This window comes from Phascolarctos cinereus, unplaced genomic scaffold (assembly GCF_003287225.1).
Source record: "Phascolarctos cinereus isolate Bilbo 61053 unplaced genomic scaffold, phaCin_HiC Scaffold_2;HRSCAF=192, whole genome shotgun sequence".
NCBI classification, from domain to species: domain Eukaryota; kingdom Metazoa; phylum Chordata; class Mammalia; order Diprotodontia; family Phascolarctidae; genus Phascolarctos; species Phascolarctos cinereus.
The window spans coordinates 313,118,117-313,142,928 of NW_027555625.1; the positions used below are offsets into that span (position 1 = coordinate 313,118,117).

Here is a 24,812-nt window from a genome sequence, read left to right on the forward strand (position 1 = left end):
GTCTGGCTGCCTCAGTTTCCTCAACTGTAAAATAGGGATAACAATAACATCTACCTCCCAGGGTTGTTGTGATGATCAAATGAGATAATATTCATAAAGCACTTAGCACAATACCTGCACATAGTAGCCATTTAATACATGCTTGTTTCCTTCCTTTTGCATTATACAGAGGAGAAAACTGAGGCTCCAAAGATGGGAAATGACCTGCCCAAGGTCACACAGTTGGCAGAAAAAGGACTAAAACTCCTGGCCTGATTCCCCCCAGGACTCTTTTGCTTTTGTCTTTGTATACCCAGAGCTTAGCACAGTTCCTGGAACATACTAGGTGCTTAAATGCTTGTTATTAATTGATTGATTTCATACCTCCCCACTTTTGCTCACGCCAGTCCTACAGAGTCTCTGTGTTTCCCTTACCTACCATCCTGCCTTCCTCATTTCTTCTCTGCTTCCATCCTCCTTCTCACTGTGCCAGGTGGAGGCAGCTGTGCTGGGACGGGGAGAGGCCAAGAGAAACAGCACCCAAGAAAGGGGAGTTTGCAAAAGGGCGCTTAACTGAGCTCCTGCCTTAGACTAGGAGGCAAGGGACCATCCATCTCCAGCTGATTCAGAGGGTCCCAAAGCCTTCACTGCATGTGTAAATCTAGCAAGGATGAGAACAGCCAGTGAACCCTTGTAAGGTGGGTGGGGAAGAACCTGAGCTCTGCTCCAGAGTCCTCTCAGAGGCCTGACCCAGGGTACTGCCAGTCTTCATGAAGGCCAAAGAGGTCTCTCCTTGACCCCCTAGCTCTGTTCTCCCCTTTTGTCTAGCCAAACAAAAACTGAGTTTCCTGTGACTGAACACGGTGTCTCAGGAAAGATTTCCTTAATTTCATAATTGGCTCTTCTTTAGGTTGTTGTTTATTTGAGGTGGGAGGATGCCCCTGGGAAGACAGCTTGATTTTCAGAGGCAGGAAAAGCACCCCCCCCCAAAAGCCTGCAGATTCCAGAGTGTTGCTCTAAAAGGGGCAGGGGGCACAGGACAGTCAGCCCCCATGGCTTGCTCAGTCAGCTTCACCCAGAATGATGGATTTATTTGCTTAAGTGGCTGGAACCAGGAACTCTCCCAGGGAGCCAGGCCGAATATTTCTGCAGTTCAGCTCCTCCCGGCTAGGAGCCAGACACCAACCCAGCTGAGGCCTGGATTTAAAGAGATTGTTCAGGAACGTGCCCCAGGGTCAGTCCCAGAATTCCCTCTCTGAGAAGGCACCAAGGGATGGTTTGGGGGAGGCAGTGGTCTGTCCCCTCAAGTTTGACTTTAAAGATACTAGCTCACCATTGTGCAGTTCACTGAATCAGATCTAGAAGGAGTCTTACAGACCCATGAGCACAACTCCCTCATTTTACAGGAGGATGAAATTAAGACCCAGCAAGGAGAATTGGCATGACTTAGTGGCAAAACCACACCTAAAACCCAAGGCTCTGGACTCTCTGGTCTAGTGTTCTTTTCACTGTACCAAACTTCGCTACATTCTCTATTGCTAAGCCAGTCACAGGCGACGGAACCTTGGGCTCTTTGGATAAAGTCCAGACTCCTCAGCCTGGCATTCAAGGCCCTCTACAGTCTGACCTCTAGCCTACTTTTCTTGACTTCATTTTGTATGATTTCCCAAGACTGCTCCTCCTCAGCAAGCATATCATGCCCCTTCCTTTAGAATCCTTCCTTTTCTTCAAAACTCAATTCAAACACCCCCCTCCTACATGAAATCTTTCCTGATCCCCAATCAGCTACCATAGCCCTCCCTCCCAAAACTACCTTGTATTCATTTTATAGTATTTGATAGCTTAAAACTGCACTAAGACTTTTGGGACACACGTTATTCTGCATCTATTCATACCTGTACGTGCTGTTGCCCCTATTAGAATATAAGCTCCTTGAGGTCTTGGACTATTTCAGTTTTGTCTTTGTATACCCAGTGCTTAGCACAGTACTTGGTACTGTGTACAGAGTAGGTGCTTAATAAATGCTTATTAATTAATCAATTGACTTATCACCTCCACACCTTTGTACGTACAATTCCCCTGTCCTGGAACATCACTCCCACCTCCACTAAATACTTTCATCTATCATAGATTAACCATAGAATATAGATTAAAATCATTCTCAACTCTTCCAGGAAGTTCTCAAATCCTTCCCCACTGCCTGCAGCCCCAAATGATCTGGGAACTAGATTTACATGTACAGTCTGAGCCATGCTCTCTAGTCCTTAACCCTGTAAAGCTTTACGTACATTGTTTCACATCAAGTCATAAGAACATCAGTAACTAGAAGGGAGATGCTTAGAACAATTAGAACATGAACCTGAATGTTAGAACTGGAAAGACGAGAGAATGGACGATGTAAGAGCTAGACCAAACCTGAGAGCACAGTCTGGTCTGGTGTAAAGAGTAGGTGGAGTTTAGGAAGCTGGGTTGGAACACCAGCCTCTCATGTACAGTATGATGTATGTTACTCTGGACAAGTAACTCAGCCTCCTGGACCTCACTGCATCTATCAATGAGAAGTCTGGGCTAGACAATCTCTACCTCTAAACCTGGGATCATTTTACAGGCTTGGAACTGACCTCCAGACAGGTCAATGGCACTGTTAGTGGCAGACCAGACTAGAGGGCAAAGACCCCTACGCCCTAACAGATGTGGAACACGTGACAAGTGAGTGATCATCTTTTGGCTTACTGACCAAAAGATACCACCCCACCCCCAAGCTGTACTCGGAATATGCCTAGAATCCCAGACTCCCTAGCCTGGACAGTCCTTATAATCGATGCCCCAGGACACAGAGGGCAGGGTTGTCAGGAAGTGGGTGTCCTGAGCCTGAGTGGACTGGACCTCAGTAGCCTTCTAGACTCTAAATTTAATCAGAGTATTTTAGAAATGGAAGAGACTTCAAAGATTATGTCCAATCCTCTCATCTTACAGATGTGAAGACTAAGTTCCAAAGAAATTAAGTGACTTACTAAAGGTCACACAGCTTATAGGCAGCAATATTTAGATTAGAACCCAAGTCCCCTCACTCCAGACTCAGCACCCCTTCCACTCTACTTAACTACCTCTTATCCTTTCTCTGGCCATTCCCTTGCCCTGGAATTCACCTCCCCAGCCTCACCCTTACCTCTGCCTATCTACCTGTTACCCTTTTCTATGTTTTGAAGTTCCACTTGAAGGGTACCTCCTCCAGGAAGCCCTCCCTGCTTCTCACACCTACAAAGATCTCTCCCTTCTCAGACACATGCACTGGAGCTGGACTTTGAAGGACAAGTAGGATTTTGATGGAAGAAGCAAGGAAGGAAGAGGGAGTCCCAGATCAGGGAAATAGCTTGAGCAAGGGAGAGGGGGTAAGGAAGAACTTGAAATGTGTACAGATCCTCCTTCCTCTCCTCAGCCACCTACCTTATAGATCTACCTAAAAGATGTTTTTAGCTTCTCTTATGCTACTCCATTCTTTCTGTGAGAGTCTTGACTTTGACCTAGGACAGTAAGATAGGTGTCTCCTGCAATCAGCTAGCCCAGGGGCTCAGCTACAAGGCAGCTGTACCCTTTCCAGCACCCTCTGGGGAGGCTGGGACTGAAGCCAGACCAGAGGTCCCTGGGAAGGGGAGAAGCTAGGGAGAAATGACCCTCCTTTCCTTCCACCCTCACTTCTGCAGTATTACTCTCAGCTGGAACCTGGGCTGAGTTCAATCCTACCCCATGAAACTTCATCCTGTTCAGAACTGGGGTGGTGGCCAAGGAGTGGTTACCTCACACCCCCCAGCTCTTCCTGAATTCTGCCAGATTCCATTAGCTCAGCAAGAACAGGACATTCTCCCAGAGCGCCAAGCTCCCACCACCCACCCCCATCATCCAAGGAAGGGACATTAGCTTTTGGCAGGTGACTCTTTCCCCTGAGAGTAGCCTTCGCTGCCCCCAAGATCTCAGGGTTCTGACTTAGATCTACAGTTTTTCTTTCCCATCCCTCTATTTGGAGTAATCCATGGGCCAGAAGGCAGCTCTCACTCATGCCAGTCCAACAGAGATATATTTGATCTCCACAGACGACTTGACAGCCATCGCGGATTTCTGCCTTATCCACCATAAGAGATAATAAAAGTGCTTCACATTCCCACAGTGCTTTATGGTTTTTACACCTTCTTCATGGCATTCCTGAAGATTAGGTAGCATGATGAATATTGTCCTCATTTGCTAATGAAAAACTGAGGTTACAGAGAGATGATCACCCAACTTGGATCAGTGCCAGGATGTGGATTTGGGTGTTCTGGGTCCTAGTCTAGGGCTCTTTCCAGATAGATTCGTTGATTTGGAACTAGGAAGGACTTCAGAATCCCTCAAGTCCAACTTTATTATTTTACAGATGAGAAAGCTGAGGCACAGAGTGACTTATCCAGGGTCACACAGCTAATGGGTGTCTGAGGAAGGATTCAATGTCCACTACATTGCACTACCTCAGTGGTAAATCTTGCTTACGGAATCTTCAGCTCTGGATACATCTGTCCTAGATCCTATGGCCAGGTTGCCCTCGATACAAGCTCTTCTCTGGGAGCCTCCCCAAGAAACGGTCATTTTCTTTCCAGATCTATTCCTAAACTAGTCTAGGCTGAATTTCAGTCACCTGGTTCTTTTCATGCCCCAGCCAAAAGGGCCTCCTTGATGTCCCTCCTATATACCCCAACTTTGGAGCCTCAATGTCCTTCATTAGGCTCTTTCCTCTGCCTTGAATGCCCTCCCTACCAGCCTCCTGCAGCTGAAATTCTACTGACACTTTAAAGCCCAACTCAAATTCAGCCTCTGCCATGAAGCCTTCCTTGATCCCTCTCCTTGGAAACAAACTTCCCCTTCAGACCCTACCTAGCACTTACAACAGTCCAGTTGTGCAGTTATCACATAGTATTGTGCATTACCGCTAGCTGTGTATTGTCTTCTCTGCCTCCGGGTTGTATGAAAGAGCAGAGCTGGGACATTGTGTAGTTCTGAAACAGCATGGTGTAGTGGAGTAATTGGATTTGGAAACTGCATCTCAGCTCTGAAGTTTGCAGTTTCCTCCTCACCACCCTTGACCTCTCTGAGCTCAGTTTCCTACAAAATGAGAATAATCTTTGTACTGCTACATCCCAGACTACTTACTACGTACTACGTACCTGACCAGGACAGATAACTTTTGGATACAGTACCCATTGATTCTTTTGTTGTCGTTTAGTAGTTTCAAACTCTCAGTGACCCCATTTGGGATTTTCTTGGCAAAGGTACTGGAGTAGTTTGCCATTTCCTTCCCCAGCTCATTTTACAGATGAGGAAACTGAGACAAACAGGGTTAAGTGACTTGCCCAAGATCACACAGCTAGTATCTGAGGCCACATTTGAACTCAGATCATCCTGACTCCAGGCCCACAGCTCTGTCCACCACACCATTTAGCTGCCCTAATTCTCTCTAGCCTGTCATTCTATCCACTGTGTTGGGTCATCAAAGCTTTGAGATTTTTGTCCCTTCAGAAAGATCCATGAAACACCGTGGGGAATGGTTCATGTTCCCCTTGACTGGCAATTTTCCTTCCCCCTCCAACTCCCAACACACACACACACCCTCCCCATAGCTGGAACCAGAAAGCATTTGGAGGAATTATGGGGGGGGTTGCTTTTTAATCATATAGAGAGGTAAACTGAGACTGAGAGTTTACTTGGAAGAAGTTTAGTAGTGATTTTAAGACCCTGGATGAGGGAAGGGCAGTCTTCATCCAAACCTCCTGGAAGAAGATGGAAAGCCCTTAGGAGAGGTTTTTAAAGGGGTCAAAATTTGGTATTATTCTCTCAAGGAGGAGGTTTTCAGTGATGGGCCTGAGTGGTGATACTTATTAAAGTAGTTTTTGTTGTTATTATTATCATTATTATTATTATTATTAGTTGCAAATTCTCTCCCTCCCTCCACCCTCCACCCACCCATTGAGAAGGCAAGAGATTACTGTTGTTGTTATTATGATAAAGGCAATGTGGCAATAGTAGTAGAAAGAGCCATGGACCTGGGTTCAAATCCTAGCTCCAACTCTTACTAACTTACACAATGCTATGTGATAAGTGTATAACTGGACTGTTGTAAGTGCTAGGTAAGGTCTGAAGGGGGAAGTCTGTTTCCAATGAGAGGGATCACCCTAAGCAAGTTACTTAACCTCTGAGTCTCATTTTCCATATCTTCAAAATAGAAATAACACCACCTGCATTCTTGACTTCACCGGTTGTGAGAAAAGTGCTTTGTAAACCTTAAAGTAAATAGTGTATTGTAGTAGAAGGAGCTGTGGATTTGGTGTCAGAAGACCTGGGTTCAGATTCTGGCTCTCTCTCAATGGTAGCACTTGGTACACAAGTAGGTGTTTAATTTTGCTAACTGACTGATTCAATGACTTACTACTTACTACCTTGAGCAATTGTCTTCTACTAATCTGTGACTCAGTTTCTTCATCTATAAAATGAGGATGTTAGATTAGCTGGTCTCCAAAGGCCCTTCTCTCGCTGGCTGTGTATAAACCAACTACCCTAGACATATGAGTTACCCCCCAAAAAAAGAAAAGAAATATGAGTTACAGAATTATGAACTTTAAAGCTCCTCCAGAGAGTCTCTCAGAGTGTTATACATATAGTTATAAATGATCCTGATCTGAATTGAATTCCCAGGCAGTATATCTTTCTTAGTTCTCAGCTCCTGCTCCTATCCAGACACCTCCCTTTATATGAAAGATGGGGTTTTTTTTAATTGTAAAGCACTATTCAAATGTCTGGGATGACTAGTATTATATTCTAAGGCCCAGAGGCAGTCATACATTGGCGAATGCCACATCCAAGGAAGTCTCCATAACAAATCACAGGCAGGAGTGATTCCAGCCTCTCTTGGCCCTGATTTCTACACCTCCTGCCCCTTGTGCTTGCAAATGAAACCTGGAACTCCCTCCTCCCTCCTTTGCTATTCCATCAACAAAACTGCCTGTCTATAAAATCCATAAAAGAGAAATAAACATAATAAAGGGATCCTAGAACATAAAATATCTGAGCTGACAGCAAAGAATATCATAACTAGAAGAGACTTTGCCAATCATCTATATTTAGGGATTCGAAACTTTTTTGATCATGCAACTCATCAATAAAAGAATGTCGAGGATGTGCATTGCTGGTTGAGTTGTGAACCGATCCAACCATTATGAAGAGCAATGTGGAACTATGCCCAAAGGGCTCTAAAATTGCGCATATCCTTTGACTCAGCAATACCACTGCCAGGTCTGTATCCCAAAGAGATCAAAGAAAAAGGAAAAAACCCTACATGTACAAAATATTTATGGCAGCTCTTTCTGTGGTACAAAGAATTGGAAATTGAGGGGATGCCCATCAATTGGGGAATGGCTGAACAAGTTGTGGTACATGAACATAATGGAATACTTTTGTGATATAAGAAATGACAAGCAGGTAAATTTCAGAAAAACCTAGAAAGACTTATATGAATGATACAGAGTGAAGTAAGAAGAACCAGGAAAAAGATAGCAGCAATTATATGCTGATTATTGTGAATGACTGGGCTATTCTCAGCAATACAATGATCCAAGACAATTCTGAAGAACTTATGATAACCGGATTCTGAATGCAGATTGAAGCCTAATTTTTTCACTTTATTGTTCTTGCTTCTTTTGCAGCATGGCTAATATGGAATATGTATAGTTGATATCATATTTCTTGCCTTTTCAATGGGTAGAAGGGAGGGATAGAATTCAGAACTCAAATTTTTTTAAATGAAAATTAAAAATAAATTATTTTTTAAAAAAATAATGTCAAGCACATACTACCAATATCTGCATATTTACTTATTCATTAATTATATACTGAACTACTATACTAATAATTATGTACATTATAAAAGTACTCCAAAATTGACATTCAAAAATGTCAATGATGAGACAAAGATAAAATAATATTTGATCCTAGAGGTACTAGGGAGTTACTGAAGTTTACTGAGTAGGGGAGTGGTGTGCTCAGACCTGTGTCTTAGGGAAATCATTTCTGAGGCTCTGTGAAGGATAGATTGGAGAAGGAGCCATGAGGCAGGGAGAATAATTAAGAGCCTGTTGCAATAGTCTAAAATTCAGAGGTGGGAACCTGAACTCAGGTGGCAGCCATGTGAGTAAAAAGAAGGGGGTAGGGGGGCAACTAGGTGGCGCTGTGGATAGAGCTCTGGCCTTGGAGTCAGGAGGACCTGAGTTCAAATCTGGCCTCAGACACTTGCTATTTCCTAGCTGTGTGACCCTGGGCAAGTCACTTAATCCCAACTGCCTCACCAAAAAGCAAAAGAAAAGGGAGGGAAGAGACATTTGTGAGAATTTATGGAAGTAAAAATGACAAGATTTGGCAACTCATTGTCCGTGTGGGGTAAATGAGAGTGGAGAATCAAAGACAATACCAAAGTTAGGAACCTGAAAGTCGAGAAGGATGGTGGTTTCCTTGAGAGAAATAGGGATGTTTGGAAGAGAGGTGGATGGAGGTGGGAAGGGGGAAGGGAATATTGTAATGAAGTCTGCAATGAAGACCACAACCCATCAGTGCCTGCTCATCCTGTGTGACTCACTGTGTCCCACACAAAATTAAAACAGGGAAATGGGTCTCCTATTCACCTCTCAGTGACCCTGAGCACAGAACAGCCCCTCCTATGGGGCATCGGCCATGGCCAAGAGATTATGCGGACGTAGGAGATAGTTTTGGGGGGGGGGCAGGGAGAAGGGAAAGGAAAGAATTTTCCTATAGTACCAATGCAGCTGCTGCTATAGATGTCTAGGGAATCAAGTAAGTTATTTAACTGCTTTGAGAGACCAAAGCCAAGCCTCAAATGGGGGAGGTTGGCACCTTGCATGTTGGAGGACATGGTAGGTATTGTTGTATCGGAGACATAATGGGCTATTTTGGGGAAGGGAAGCCATCTTCCCACCATCTAATTGGTTGATCACAAGCCCGCTCAGGTCAGGAGACCACATTTCCCACTTTGAAAAATGCTGATCTAGAGCGTACCAATTACGGAATTCTTCACACAATGGTCGTTTAACAAATATTTCTCAAATGAAGAAATTTGGATCTAATCTTTCCCTCCCCCCACATCATTTTACAGGTAAAGCCTGTGCCTTGACCAACTGATTAACTCATTGATTAGTTGAGATGCAGGAATCATTTCCTTTCAGCAGCGGAGTCCATTTGGTTAAGGGTTCTCTCTATTCTGTGTCTCCCTCCATTCTGCTCCAGTTGCAAGCTCCACTCAGGGTTTTGGGTCCAACTAGAATGAATTTCTCCCAGGGATGAAAATAGCCAGATCGAAAGCCTGGTGCTCCTGGCCCCTTGTGCTCCTTCAATTTAGATAAAATAAGAAAAACAAGTCCAGCACATTTCCAATTAGGGCAGGGGGGCAGGACTGAGGTCTTAGTCCTTGGCCTGGAGGGTCTGGGAATTCCTCAGGCCCAGCCTCCCCTCTAAATAAATATCATAGGGCCTAAATCTGGAAAGAATCCTTGAGACTGTCCAGTTCAATGTCATCATTTAACAGCAGAAGAAACTGAGGCTCAGAAAGGCACAGAAAGACGCAGTCTAATGAAGCGGAAAGATCACTGGATTTGGAATCAGACACCCCGGATCCAAATCCTGGCTCTGCTACCTGTGTGACTTTAGACAATTAACTTCTCTGAGCCTCAGTTTTCACCTGTTTAAAATGAGGAGGGTCAGACTAGAAGATCTCTTCCACCTCTGAATCCTAAGCCCCAGTGACTTGCCCAGGGTCACAAGAGCAGGGAAAACTTGGAATTTAAACCCAGGTCCCCGAATCCAAATCTGGTACTCTCCACTCTACACATTGTGTTTCCCCTCAGAGGGCCAAGGAGCTTATGGTAGGAGGCAGGAGAGGAGAGGTACAGGGAAGGGAGCCAAGGACAGGTGGATGTGGGAGGAAGAGGCAACCAAGGACAATGCTTAGTAACTATATGGAAGTGGAAATCTTCAATCTGTAGCTTCCACTGCATATCTGACAAATTAATAATAAGAACAGGACTTTGATCACATTTCTGTAGGCTTTACAGTTTACAAAACACCTTCCTCACCATCATCCTTTGAGGGAGATTATCAGGGAATAATCCTCCTGGGATAGCTAGGTGGCCCAGTGGATAGGGCATGGAGTCAGGAAGACTCATCTTCCTGGTTTCAAATGTGGCCTCAGACACTTACTAGCTGTGTGTCCCTGGGCAAGTCACTTCACCTGTTTGCCTCAGTTTCCTCATCTGTAAAATAAGCTGGAGAAGGAAATGGCAAACCATTCCAGTACCTTTGCCACGAAAACCACAAACGGGGTCAGAAAGCGTTTGAAACAATTAAAAAACAACAAAAGAATCAACTAGGACTCTATCCAAAAGTTGTCTGTCTTGGTCAGGTAAGCAGTAGTTCATGTCCCTCACAACCAGCCTGGGATGTAGCAGTGCAAAGACACAACTCGACAACAACGACGACGATAAATCACTACTGAGTGAACCCGGAAAGAGGGAAAGTAAGTGACCAGAGGTGTCATAGCAGGCCACAATCAGGCCAGCGTAACTCCAAGCTCAGGGATCTTCCCCTAATGAAAGTTTCAATGACCCCCGAGAAACTTCCAATGATTCCCACCAGCGGCAGGAAGCACAGACAGTATAGGGGTGGCTGGGAAAGGGTGTGCTTTTGGAATCATTGGAAATTCCAGAGGCAGTAGAATGCCTCCTTGTTGCTGAGTCATTTCTGTCATGTCTAACTCTTCCTGACCCCATTTGGAGTTTTCTTGGCAGAGATACTGGAGTGGTTTGCCATTTGGTTCTCCAGCTCATTTTACAGATGAGGAAACTGAGGCAAACAGGGTTAAGTGACTTGCCCAGGGTCACACAGTAAGTGTCTGAGGCCAGATTTGAACTCAAGTCCTCCTGACTGGAAGCCCTGCAATCTATCCACTGCACCAACTAGCTGCCCTAGATACTAGTCTAGGAGTCAGAAAATCTGGGCTCCCTAGTACTGGTATTGCCAATAGTTAGCTGTGCAATCTTGGGCAATTCACTTATGATCCCTGCACCTCTATTTCCTCTCCTGTATGAGGGGGCTGGCCCAGGAGAAACTTAAGCTCCCTCCCAGCTATAAATTATGATTCTCTCATTCTAGCCCTAGGTTCTGGTTTGAGCTTTGCTACTAATTACCTCTGTGGCCTTGGACAAATTACTTTTTGGCCTGAGTTGACACACCTGGAAGATGGCTAGCTAAGGGGCCCCTTCTGACCTCTGTGGAAAAAAAGATGTGTCTAGGAAAGTACTAGCAAACTCTTAAGCTGAAAAATCCCAAGGAAAGAGATTTTCATTGAGAGCTCCAGCATCCAGCCCCTTCCCCAGCCAAAGCAGAGACCTGCATATCTCCTGAGAAGGAAGTATTAGCCTTAACTTTCATTGTTGCTTCTCTATTAATTGTCTTAATTGTCCAGTCTTTACTTGAGGAGGGAGGGACACAATCTAATATCTACTACTCTCCCTATTAGTATTACCTCTTACATCTGACCCCATCTGGTGTTATTAGGGAAGACTGGGAGTCCCAATCTCCTGAAGTCAGGGGTGTTTTGAAGCCCTAATGAGATAATGTGTGTAATGCACTTTGCAAACCCTAAAGCACTATATAAATGCCAACTATTATTAATGTTGTTACCCTCTAGTCACCAGGCCTCCAGTCTGGTGATGACTTCATTCCCCAAGACTTCGATTACTGAGCTCAAGCAATGTTTATAGACCAATAAAGGGGGTATGCTGAGAAATGTTTAACCAGGGGGTAGGCATGTATGCACGAAAACTTTTAAATTTAATCTGCATTATTAACACTTTCTTAAGTCTTGGTGATCAACAAGACAAAAAATCAATCCTGGATTTGTAGGGGATTGCAGATATCTGATGTGTAAATGCTCCCACTGAAAATTTAACAATGAGCTCTCTGAAAGCTGGTTAGGACTGGTTCCATCACATCCAGAACAGCTCTGGACTGTGGGAAGCTGGGAAGAAGCTGGCTCCTCCCTTGATATCTGGTTGTTAAGGAACCCAATAGGACTGAGCTGAACCAAACTTGCACAGCAATAAATGGGATCAATACTTCTCTCATGGTCAGACAGAACGATATCTAGCCCTCCATAGCAGCATCAGGATACTCCTGGCTCCAGATACAGGGGTACAGGATCATAGATCTAGAGCCAGAAGGGAAGCCCAACTCTCCCTCATTTTACAGATGAGGAAACTGACTTGCTCAAGGTCACATAGGTAATAAGAGTCAGAAGTAGGAGGGGTGGGATTTGAACCCAGGTCATCTGATGCCAAAGCCAGTGAACTTTCCCCTGTACCATGGCTACCTGCCTAACCTTAGGCTCCTTCTAAGCAGGTAGGAATGACTGAAAGCTGAGAAGGTAGCATTGGCTTCCACTTCTCCCTGCTTTTCATTTATTTAAGCCTCACTGGAGTTAGGAACCAAATAGACCTTAAGCTAATTCCTTTCTTGTAAAAGTAAGAAGAGCCCATTGTTGGGGGGAAGTGGGCAGGTTGGTTACCATTTGGCTCCTCAGTCCTTTCTCTTTTCCCTCACGGAGACCAAGAATTGGAAAGGAGGAGTTCCCTTGAAAATTAATAAAGGTCCCTTCTGTATGAACACACACACACACACACACACACACACACACACACACACACCCACTAGATTTAAAATGGGGGGTTTTGAATGGAAGTAGATAAGAAAGCCATCCTAAAAAAGTGCCTCTGATCTTACCATTCTTCTTCAATCTCTTGGCTAATTCCTACTAGGAAAGAAGGGCTCTTATCCTGCTGTGTGACCAGCTACTATAAGATGCAGCAACTCTAGCCCCTACAGAGGAGTGAAGTTATAATCACTGAACTATTCTTTCCAGGTCTCCTATTCTCCTGGGTTTGTTTTGGGGTTTGTTTTCTTGCTTTTTCTCCTACCCCAAGTCATAAGACCGTCTGCATTTTCTCTGCCCGATATGCCTTCATCTGTAAAATGAGAGTAGTAACAGCATCTGGTTCACAGGGTTGTTGTGGGATCAAATTAGATAATAGATGCAGTGCAGGAAAGAACCCAGAATTTGGAATGAGAGGACCTGAGTTTAAACCCCAGCTCTGCTCCTTACTATCCATGTGTGTCTCAATTCCCCCATTAGAAAAGGAAGAGGTTGGATTAGGGGATCTCCGAGGTCATTTCCCATAGATACAGGTCTGTATCTGTGATCCTTTAACTTTTCAGTTGTCCCTGACATTCATTCCCTTCCCCTCTGACAGTCTAGTAAAGGTTGAAATGTCCCTAAAGACGTTGGATGTTCTTGATCCTAGCTAGCCCCAATTCTTCTGGTGCCCCTTTATCCCTGCCCTTTCTCTATTCTCTGTCTCTCTAGTCTCTCTTTTCTACAGAATTCTCCATTTCCATGTTCTCTATCCTTTCCCTCTGGGGTCCCCAGGTAACCAGTTACAACATCACAGCTTTGGAAGAAGGCAGTTCCCTTGTCTCACAATCCTCCCCAGGGTGGGATCAGACGGGAAGTTCAATCTCGGCTGCCTAGTTTTCAGTCTCTTCATGTGTCATCCTCAAAATCAGTGGTCCTAAGCCATGTGCTGTGCTGTGTGACTAACTTGCTGTGTGACTCTGGGCAAGTCATTTGCCCTCTGTAATGTATAAAAAGTTTGAGAGACATCATTTCTGAGTAATTAATCATTTTATTAATTATTAATAAAAGGATAGTCATTTGGCTGTCTCTCATAAACCAAAGAGGATCATGGTGGCCTATTGATGCTTATATGCCCTTGGAAGAGTGGGTGTTCCTGACAGAAGCACTCAACTCAATTGGTTAACAATGAGAATAATGGATATTATAATGAGAGGTGGGCCTATTCTAATGAAGGGCTGGAGGATCATCACTTTGATTATATCAATCACTCTTACTCCCAGACCACCCTCAGCCCGAGTAATCTAGACAAAAGGTCTATGCCCCCCTCCCCAGGCCATAGTAGAACACCATGGGCTTCCACAGTTGGGTAGGGTCTGAACAAGATTGAGGAGAAGGTTAAATCAATCTCATTATCAGCCCTATTCTTCAGGGGCTGACTTGACCTAGTAGAGAATAAGGAAATAGGAAGGGAAAAAATCCTGGATTTCCCCAATAGTAATTGGTTACTAATATAATAAAAATAATCATTTCTCTCACCTCTTTGGCTTCAGTTTTCTAGGCACCAAAATGAAGTTGATGCTTGCTAAACTCCCTTTCAGATGTCATAGCCAATGTTTGGGTTTATAAGGACCCTTCAGTTCTAATATTCTGTGTTCTAAGATCCTGTCTAGTTCTGATGGTGTGTCCTAAGGAGACTGGCATCTCTAACATTCTATGTTCTAGGTCTCTCCAGCTCTGAATATCTCCACTTCACATTCTCCCTTCCCCAATATCTTACCCACACATGGCTGGGAAACCTCTCCCCTGGTCCTCTGGAGCATCTTATTCATTAACAGGCTCTCACTGGCTGGGTCTATCCTTCTCCATTAGTGATCCTATTTTGCTTCATCTTTTTTTCCATTCCCCAAATAAAGACCCAGTGTTTGCTCTCTTGCTGGTGGTGCTAACTTCACTGGTTTCTGGGCCTGAGCCTCTCTCAACAAAACCCCTTCACTATTTTGAAAAGAATTCACAAACCAGCTGGGGGTGAGTCCTGTGGCAAGGAAGGACGAAAGATCTGACCTTCCTGCTGCCCAGCTGGCCTCTTCACTCCCCAAATTAAAACCCGGCCCCAGAGAGGCCAAGCCCCAAATCTGGAGGAGATCCAGTGAGAAATGTTCAGAGGACTAAGGTCCCTTCCAGCTTCTATATCCTATGATTTACTCCCAGGCCAGGCTCAGAGCCTAGTGGCGCCCCTAAGAAACCTCAGTGTGTTTTGCATGGCAGCTGTGGTGTCCCCTCAAGGAATCCCCTGGGAGAAGGAGCTCAAGACCAGTGTTTCTCAAACTGTGCTGGAAGGAATCCTGAAATACCCCAAGTTTTTTTTTTACTGAATCTTCTGTTGTTTGCTAATAAGCATTAAAAATAATTATTTAGATGATTTTACTACGGGGTCCCATCAAAGTTTTGTTTAAACTGAAGGGTTCTACCAGTGTGGACAAGTTTAAGAACCATTTCTTTGGACCAAGAGCTGTTCATTTTCCTGGGATAAATAAGACTGGAAAGGAACTTGGTTCAGAGAACGGGACACAAAACACAAAATGTTAGGCTGAGTAGAGACCTTCAAGCATAGATTGCCCATTAGGAGGAACCTGAGAAACCACCTAGCCAAACGCCCTTGCTTTGCAAAGAAAAGGGAAGGGAAGGGAAGGGAAGGGGAGGGGAGGGGAGGGAGCGTGGGGGGAAGGGAGGCGTGGGGAGGGGAGGGGAGGGGAGGGGAGGGGGGGAGAGGAGGGGAGAGGAGAGGAGAGGAAGCTATGCAAGGAAAAAAATGACTTGACACAAGTCCCACAGTGTGTCAGTGACAGAGTCGAGATTAGAACACATTTCTCCAGGCTGCCAAACCTAGGCTCTTCCCACTAGATCACACTCCCTGTCCCTTTACTTGCAGTTGGCCATCCTTCCTTGTTCTCAAAGAGGACTCTGACATCAGGGAGGTGATGCCATGATTTGCAAATGAATTAGATTTAAGTGAGGCAGGGCTGTGCAAAGTTACCAGCTTCACTTTCTCCTCCAGAGTCATCTGGGTCCAGGGGCAAGATATAGATCATGAAGACTAGAGATACCCAGCTGCTTGCAGTAGAAATTCAGAGAAAGAGTGTAAGGCCAGAAGGCCTTGAATAGGAATAGGGAAAGGCTGTTGTCTTAGGCAACAGTGGCCCCAGCTCACATCTGACAGTCAGCTCCTGCTTCTCCAGAGGGTAAGGGGCTTCTTCAGTGGTTGTCTTCCTCAAAATTGCCTTTTCTGGGCAACAGAAGATAATTGGAAAACACTTTTTGTGTCCATTCCTTTGCATTTAAAATCTTCTAAGTCCACTTTTCTATCTGGGTAAAGCAAGGCTAAGGAGCATTTAGGTCTTGTAGGGATTCTGTGTCATTCTAAATATGCCCAGGAAATGTGTAAGTCAAAGCTAGTTTGCTGACCTTCCACCTTTGGGGAGGGGAGAGAAAGGGCCCCTAGAATGAAGAAAAAGTTAGACTAAGCCTCTCAGGTCTCTCCAGCTCAGATAATTGGAAGACTCTTATTCCAAGATTCTCTAAATCCAGTGAGCCATTCTCTGACAAAACCTAGGTCTGAGTCACAGGTCTGCTTTCAATTTGCTCTTAACCTTACAGAAGCAGCTTGTTCCATCTGTCTCAATTTCCTTGTCTGTAAAATGAGGGGATTCAATTAGGCACTCTTTAAGAGCCTGCAGACAATGTGACACAAGGGAGAGAACAATGCACTGGTAACAAGGAGTCGGAGGTCCTGTCCTTGCACTGCCACTAATTCAGTGGGTAACCTCGGGAAGGTACCTATCTTCTCCTCTCTGGGCCTCAGTTTCCTCATCTGAGGAATCCATAGCCTTTAAGATCCCTTATAGCTCTAAATCCTACAGTCCTATATTTTCATATGTGTAGTGGCAGCCTTCTGGAGACAGTGTGCCCACCTTTGTTGTCCATCCTATTATAAGCTTTGTGATGCCCTTCTCTGCATGGGCACAGGGCCAGTCTGGGGTACAGGGTCTCATAGGATCACAGAACTTAAGTTTGGAAGGCACCTTGCACATCATTTAGTCCAGCTCCTTCAATTTTACAGGTAAGGAAATTGAGGCCCAGAAAGGTTGATTTACTCAAGGTCCCACAGCTGGTTAATAGCAGAAACTAGATTTGAACATGGGTCCTTCGATTGCCAATCCAATGCTCTATTTATCACACTGCCTCTCCCAGATCCCTCCCTCCAACTTGCTACCACCCAGAAGTACTCCTTTCTTGCCTCTCCATCACCAGCCTGTCCCTACCACATCAAACTCAGGGTACAACTCATTCACACATTCTAGCAGGAACAAATTCCAAAGTGCGTCCTAGATAATCCACTGACATTCTTACCTCCCACCTAGACTGCAGCCAGGTCCTTGCCAGACTATAACACCCTAAAGGAGGACCACCAGGGGGTTTGAGGGCCCTGGGACTATCTTTAAGAGGTCTAACAGACCCTGGCGAATCCTCAGCAAGCTGTGCCCAGGAATGTGAAAGGGTAGGGTGTTCCTAGGGGATGTGAAGAGTACTAAGGCCATTCAAGGGGGTATGAGGGAACCAGGGCTGTCCCTATGGAGTGCAAGGGACTAACCCATGAGGGTCAAAGTGGCATTCCAGTCAAATTTTCCTACTTCCTGAGTGTCCTGAACATGAAAACTCAGCTTATACTCTATGTCTTTGTAGAAGTGATCTCCCATATCTGGGATATAATCCCTCTTCATCTCTAACTGGGAGAATCCCTAAGTCATAAGTCAGTCAGTAAAATTGTATTAAGTGCCTACTATTTATTTAATGCCAGACCCAGTGTCCAGGGAAATAAAAAGAGGCAAAAGATGGTCCCTACCTCAAGGAGCCCACAATCTAAGAGAGGAAATAACAAGCAAACAAATATATACAAACTATATAGGAAATAATAGAAAGAAGGCACTAGAATTGGCAACAGATTGAATATGGATGGTGAGATATAGTGGGATGAGAATTGATACCTAGGTTTTGAGCCTGACTGACCAGGAGAGCAGTGGTATCCTTTACAGAAATAGGGAAATTGGGGAGACGGCAGGATTTAAGGGGAAAGATAACGAGTTCATTTTGGACATACTGAGTTTAAGATGTCTACTTGACATCCAGTTTGAGATGTCTGAAAGGCAATTGGAGATGCATGCTTGGAGGTCATCAGAGATGTTGACAGGATAAGTAGGTTAAGGAATCATCAGCACAGAGATGGTAATTAAATCCATGGAAGTTGATGATATCACCAAGTGAAATAGTACAGAGGGGGAAAAGAAAAGAGCCCAGAACAGAATCCTGTGAGACACTTAATAGTTATAGGACAAGATTTGGATGAGGACCCAGCAAAAGACACCAAGAAGGAACGGTCAGATAGGTAAGAGGAGAACCATAACAGTGGTACCCCAAAAACCTAGAGAGAAGAGTATCAAGGAAAAGAGGATGATTAATAGTACCAAAAGCTGCTGAAAGGGCAAGGAGAATGAGGATTGAGAAAAGGACATTGGATTTGGCAATTAAGAGTTCACTGGAAACTTTGGAGAGAAGAGTTTTGGTGGAATGATGAACTCAGAAGTCAGATTGTAACCTAGACAAGACGTTCTCTGCTCCCTGCCCATGATTGTTAGTAACTTCTCCCTTCTTTGAAATAACTTTGTATTAATTTATATATACTTTAAATTTTCTTTTCTGTATACATTCGGCATCCTTACCCCACCCTACCCCCAAAAGAAAGTAAGTTCTTTGAGGTCTGAGACTGTTCCAAATTCTTCCTTATGGCCCTAGCACCAAGTACAGTGTCTTGTATCTAAAGTGTTTAATAAATGTTTGTTGAATTAAGATGAGTTGAGGAGTCCAGAGTAGCTCCCAAAGGGCATTCCAGAATAGTCTAGCCCTAAGCCCTTATAATTTATATGTTGCCTCTCCCAGTAGAGTGTAAGCTCCGGTCAGGCAGGGACAGTCTTTTTACTTTTCTTTGTATCCTCAGATTTAAGAGAGTGTCTAGCATATAATAGGAGATTAATAAATGCTTACTGCCTAACTGACAAAGCAGAGGTGTGAGCTCTGAAATGCAGAGGAAATAATACTTCAAGGGAAACAACATTATAGGTGACAAAGTGCTTCCCCAGCTTCTGTCTCATTTGAATTTGACTACTCCCACAGGAAGAGGCAGGCAGGGATTGAGACTCCATTTTACAGAGGAGGAAACTGAGGCTCAGAAAGTGATTAGGTCTATTAGATAGGGATTAGGCTGTCACAGAAGCTATAGAGAGGATTCCTGTACAGGACAGGAGGTTGAACTAGACAATGTCCCAACTCTAAAATTTGGTAACTTAACCAAGGTCATGCAGCATGTTAATAGAAGAGTTAAAACCAGACCCAAAGCAATAATGAGGTGAGGCTCTTCAAGGTGACATCCAATTTACTTCATAGAGACACTTTTCTTAGGGGTGGCTAGGCAGTACAGTGGATAGAGCACTGGCCCTGGAGTCAGGAAGACCTGAGCTCAAATCCATCCTCAGACACTTGACACTTCCTAGGCTGTGTGATCCTAGGCAAGTCACTTAACCCTGATTGCCTCACCACAAAAAAAGAGACAGTTTTCTTCGCTGAGCCTCAGTTTCCCTATGAGTAAAATGAGGAGCTTGAACCAGGTGATTATTGAAAGCCTTTCCAGCTCCAACAGTTTATGTCTAAGATCACTAAATCACTTAATCTGAGAGGTGGAAGAGAGCTCATGGACCATCTAGTACAACCTTAAAGGAATCCAGACATAACATTCCCAAGAAGTGGTCCTTCAGCCTCTGCTGGAAGAGCACCAAAGACAGGGAAATGTCCACCTCTCCCAGCGCATTCCACTTTTGGACAGCTCCAACTGTTAGGACATTTTTCCTTATGTCCAGCCTAAGTCTCTTTGCAACTTCCTCCTCCTACTCCTGGTTCTATCCCCTGGGGCTGAACAGAAAAGTCCATCACTCCCCAACATGACAGCCTTTCAAGTGCTTGAACCCCACTATCGAATCCCGAGTCTTCTCAAGGATAAATCTTCCTGGTTCCTCCAACTAATCCTCATATGACACGGACTCAAGACCGTCAAGACCACCCTGGTTACCTTCCTCTTTATATTTCCTCCCTTCCCAATGTTGCTCTTAAACTGTGGTACCCAGAACTCAACACAAGACTGCCAAAGAGGTCTGAAGGAAGCTGGTCCTGGCCTGCTCTGTCGCTCTACATTCTGTGATCTAAAGGCCCTTCCGGCTCTGATATTCTATGGAAGGCAGAGAAATTCGGGCTTTTGGTGCTGCCTCACCTTGTCTTATAGTCTCCTCGCCCTACTCCCAACTTGATAGGAGAGAAGAAGCCAATGAATCCCCCAGCTGTGGTTTGAAGGGCAGGGAGAAGACCTGGATCTCAGATCGGCTTGAGGATGAGATAGATCCTCTCCCCTCCAACTGGTGACCCCAGCTCCCTCTGAAGTCATTCTGACAGGTCTATTCTCCTGAGTTCAATTCACCAGTAGGGCTGAGGTTGGGTGGGGGGAAAGGTGGAAGAATCCACGGAACAGTATGGGTCTCTGGTCCTGCCCCTTTGGTGCCTGGGGTGTGGCAGCTGCTGTGGAGTGTGGAATGATGACTCCCAGCTGTGTGCATGTGTTGGGGGGCCGGGGTAAGGAGGAGGGAAGAGAGAAGGCAGCCTTCCATTCTGTCCTTTCATCCTGTTCCCAAGCACAGCTGGTGACCTGCACTTGCAGCTGGGAGACCAGAACAGCAGTCTCCTGCGGTGAATGACAAGAGCTAGCCTCAGCTCCCCATTCTAAGGAAACTCTGTGTCATGGGTGGCTCGCCCCTTATTCTATCCCTTTCTATTCTCAAGCAGGGTAGGTTTTCAGGTAGCTTTGCATTAGACAAGGATCTTGGTACTATCGTTTTCACTGTGGAAATAGCCCTGGGATTGGAGTCAGGAAGCCTGGATTTCAGCCTCACTTTGTAGCTAATGAGCTATGCAACTTTGAAAGGATCCTACCATCCGTCTCTCTCCAAACTTTGGTTTTCTCACCAGTACAATGAGAGTAATAATACTTGCACTGTTTATCCCAAGAACTAGTTGTAGGGAAAGTATTTTAGAAATCTGAAACTTAGATAGTTGTTAATTTTTGTTTTGTTGTTGGGTTCTTTCTTTCTTTCTTTCTTTCTTTCTTTTTTTTTTGGACTGAGACTGAGATTTCTTTGATGTAGAAACTCCCAATGAAGGGACTTCTTCCACCAATGCAGACCAGCACTGGCTCTGCCACTTAGAGTTTTGGGGGGCACAGAGAGATTAAGTGACCTGGGAGGATCCCTCAGCCAGCATGTGTCAGAGGCAGGATTTGATCCCAGGTCTTCCTAGCACAGGGCTTGACACACGGCAGATGTTTAATACCTGCTTGCTGATTGGCTGATTGAGTTCCGATGCTGAGACTTATTCTTTGTCCGTGATGGCTCTGCTGCATTCTTGTTATTGTCGTTATTAGACCCTTAGACCCTCGACCTACAGGTGGTACCACAGAAACATGACTCTGTGCACCGAAAACCTCCCACTCCAGCAGCACACCCAGACTGCAGAGCCCAAAAGCAAGCACCCTGTTCTCCCAGAGGCAGAGAGAACATGAAAAGCCATGTTCTCAGTTAGTGACTAGCCCCTGTATGCAGGGCTGATGTTCTTCAGAGGCTGGGGTCCTGCCAGTCCTCCTCAAGTTACCACGTATATACTTTCCTCCTTACATATCTGCATATATGGACATGTGTGTACATGTTCCCATATACAAACTTGTATACACCAACACATATATACATACATAAGTAAGCTCTTAGAGAAGCTTACTCTATATACATATATATGTACTATACATATATGTATAAGTGAACTCTAAATGAGTATACTATATACAAACGTGTGTATACGTAAGTGTGTATACACATATGTATGCATGTATGTGTATGCACCTTGTGCATATATACATGTGTGTATATGTGTGTGTGTGTGTGTGTATGTATAATAAGCTACTCTAGGGTTCGTTTGTCTTTGTATGCTCAGTGCCTTAGGCACAGTAGGATCATGGCGTTAGCTCTAGAAGAGACGTCCCTCAGAGGTCATCTAGTTCAACCCCCTCATTTATAAGTAGCACTGCCTTGGTGTTGCCAAGGAGATCGAGACACTGCAGATAGATGCCTACTGTTTTTCAGGCATGGGTCTCCCAGCATTTCTTGATTCTACCAGAAATCTGCCCTAACCTGGGACAGAGGGAGGGGGAATGCCATGGTTCATAAGCCTACTCTCCCATCCTTAAGGAATGTGAGCTGCTGAAGCCATGTGAGAGCTGAGGGACAAAGTAGTGGCACCAGAGCAGCCCACAGAAGCAGGAGAGAGGAGGGGAGCCATCATGACAGGGAGCACATTCAGATACCAAGAGAGTGGAAGTTGCAGAGAGAGCAGCACCAAGCATGAGAGAGAAAGATTTCAATTGCAGTATTTTGCCAGAGTGGTTCTGTGGTTGGGGGCTCAGAGCTGAAGGAAAGAAAATTATTGATTTTTTAAAAACAAGGAATAAGAGAGAAAACATGTCTTCTCACTTAGTACTGAAAAGTTACTAGTCAGGCTGGAAGTACTCTAGCTAGCTGGGCTGGTATTAGAGGCAGGGTCTATCTATGCCATCTTGCCCTCTACCCCACCCCCACCCACAATTTGTTTTTTTTTCTTTTACATTTTAATTTATTGTTTATTTTATAGCAATCTTTTCTTTTTAAATTTTGAGTTCCAAATTCTCTTTCCCTTTCATCCCCTCCCTAACCCACAAAGAAGGCAAGCAATATGATATCAATTATACATATGAAATCATGCAAAACATTTCCATATTAGCTATATTTTTTTAAAGCAAGAAAAAGAAAGTGAGAAAATTATACTTGAACTTGGACTCAGAGTTCATTAGTTTTCTCTCTTGAGGCGGATAGTATTTTTCATCATGAGTCCTTTGGAATTGTCTTGGATCATTGTTTTGATCAAGTAGCCAAGTCTTTCAGAGTTGATCATCATTATAGCATTGCTGTTACTGTGCACAATAATCTCCTGGTTCTTCTCACTTCACTTTGCATGAATTCATATAGATCTTGCCATGTTTTTTCTGAAATCACTCTTCCCCCGCACCCCACCCCTTGTCATGTCTTATAGCACAGTAGTACTCCATCATAATCATATGCTACAACTTCTCAGCTTGGTTCTAAAGGAAAACTTTAGGAGAGGAGCTGAAGGAGAGACTGGAGAGTCACATGGCCAAGGAAGTGACTGGAGGCATTAGCCTCACAGACATAGGGATTAGAGTGGGAGAGAGTGATTAACCCTGCTCACTTGCACAGCAGACACCCACACCACTAAACTAACTGAAGGCCAAGGACATTGAGTTGACTTACCAGAGGCCCTTTGGCAAACTCAAAGTGAATGCACCCTGAAGGTCAGGGGCTTAAGCCCCAACAGTGCATCTAGGGGGAAGTGGAATATGGATCCTGTGTGATTCCTTCTCATGGTCCAGTCGAGCACTCAGTGACAGGAAGGCAATAACTATATAATCAACACATTTAAGGCTCAGTTATCAATGAAGCAAGACAAAACTTGTCACCCTGTGCCTTCTCCCACTCTCTATGGTCCCCCACTAAGGCTCTCTCCAGTAGTGTTCTAGAGCTGGCTCAGAGTTATTCTAGAGAGCCAATTATTAAAATTTCAGAGCATTTACACTTCAGAAATAAAAAATGCAACAATTCAGGGTTTGATTTATTATTTTATTGACTTCTAGACTTCAGAAAGTGATGGAAAAAATGTCAATGATGCAGATTAAATTTAAAAGTGTTGTGAACACCATTTTAGGGAGAGAGACAGTTGTTAAACATTTACCAGCACACCTTGGCTCTGCCCCAGGTAGGTCCAACAGCTTATATTCTCTTCTTACAAATTTGAACATTGGTGTCCCCAGGGGCCCAGCCATGGGTCAGGCTCTCAAGCTTTGGGTAGCACTACTCAAATAAATAATAATAACAATAATAACAGTTTATATCTCTATAGAAATAACACATTTTTATAACACTTTGCAGTCTACACAGTACTTTCTTTACATTGGCTCTGTGAGGTAAGTAGTACAGAAATTATTCTCCTCATTTTATAGATGAGGCAAGTGAGAGTTAGAAAAGTTGTTTTTGTCCACAATTGTTCAAGTTGTTCAGTCATTTCAGACTCTCCATGACCCCACTTGCAGTTTTCCTTGGGAAAGACATGGGAGTGGTTTGCCATTTTCTTCTCCAGCTCCTTTTACTAATGAGGAAACTGAGACAAACAGGATTAAGTGATTTGCCCAGGTCACACAGCTAGTTAGTGGCTGAGGCTAGATTTGAATTCAGATCTTCCTGAGTCTAGGCCAGGCGTTTCAGTCACTGAGCCACCTAGATGCTTGTCCCCAGTAACATGATTAAAGAAGTGATACAGCTGGGATGTGAACCTTCTTGTCTCCAAGCTCTTGCTCTTTCCACTATAACTGTCTATCCTTAATAAATAAAATAATATCCTTAATAAATAAGATACATTTAAAATTAACCATTGCGCCTGTTTTGCCAGTGAACCCTCAAAATTCTTCAACATGTGAGATCCTCTTTCCTAAACTAGACTCTCCCTAGGAGCACAGGCCAGGAACTGAGAGTCCAAAGACCTGATCACAGGTAGATTTCAGAAAAACCTGGAGAAGCTTACATGAACTGATACTGAGAGAAGTGAGTGGAACCAGGAGAACATCGTACACGACTGTGTGACGATCAACTTTGATAGACTTAGCTCTTCTCAGCAATAAAATGATCCAAGACAATTCCAAAAGACTCATAATGGAAAATGCTATCCACATCCAGAGAAGGAACTATGGAGTCTGAATGCAGATGGAAGCATACTATTTTCTCTCTTTTTTTTCTTTCTTGTGGTTTTTCCC

The 24,812-nt window shown here is 44.3% G+C and overlaps 1 protein-coding gene across 1 annotated transcript in view; it reads left to right on the forward strand.

The window, feature by feature from the left end:
- Positions 1–24,812, forward strand: part of ANGPT4 (angiopoietin 4) — a 72,286-nt gene that overhangs the window by 20,922 nt on the left and 26,552 nt on the right.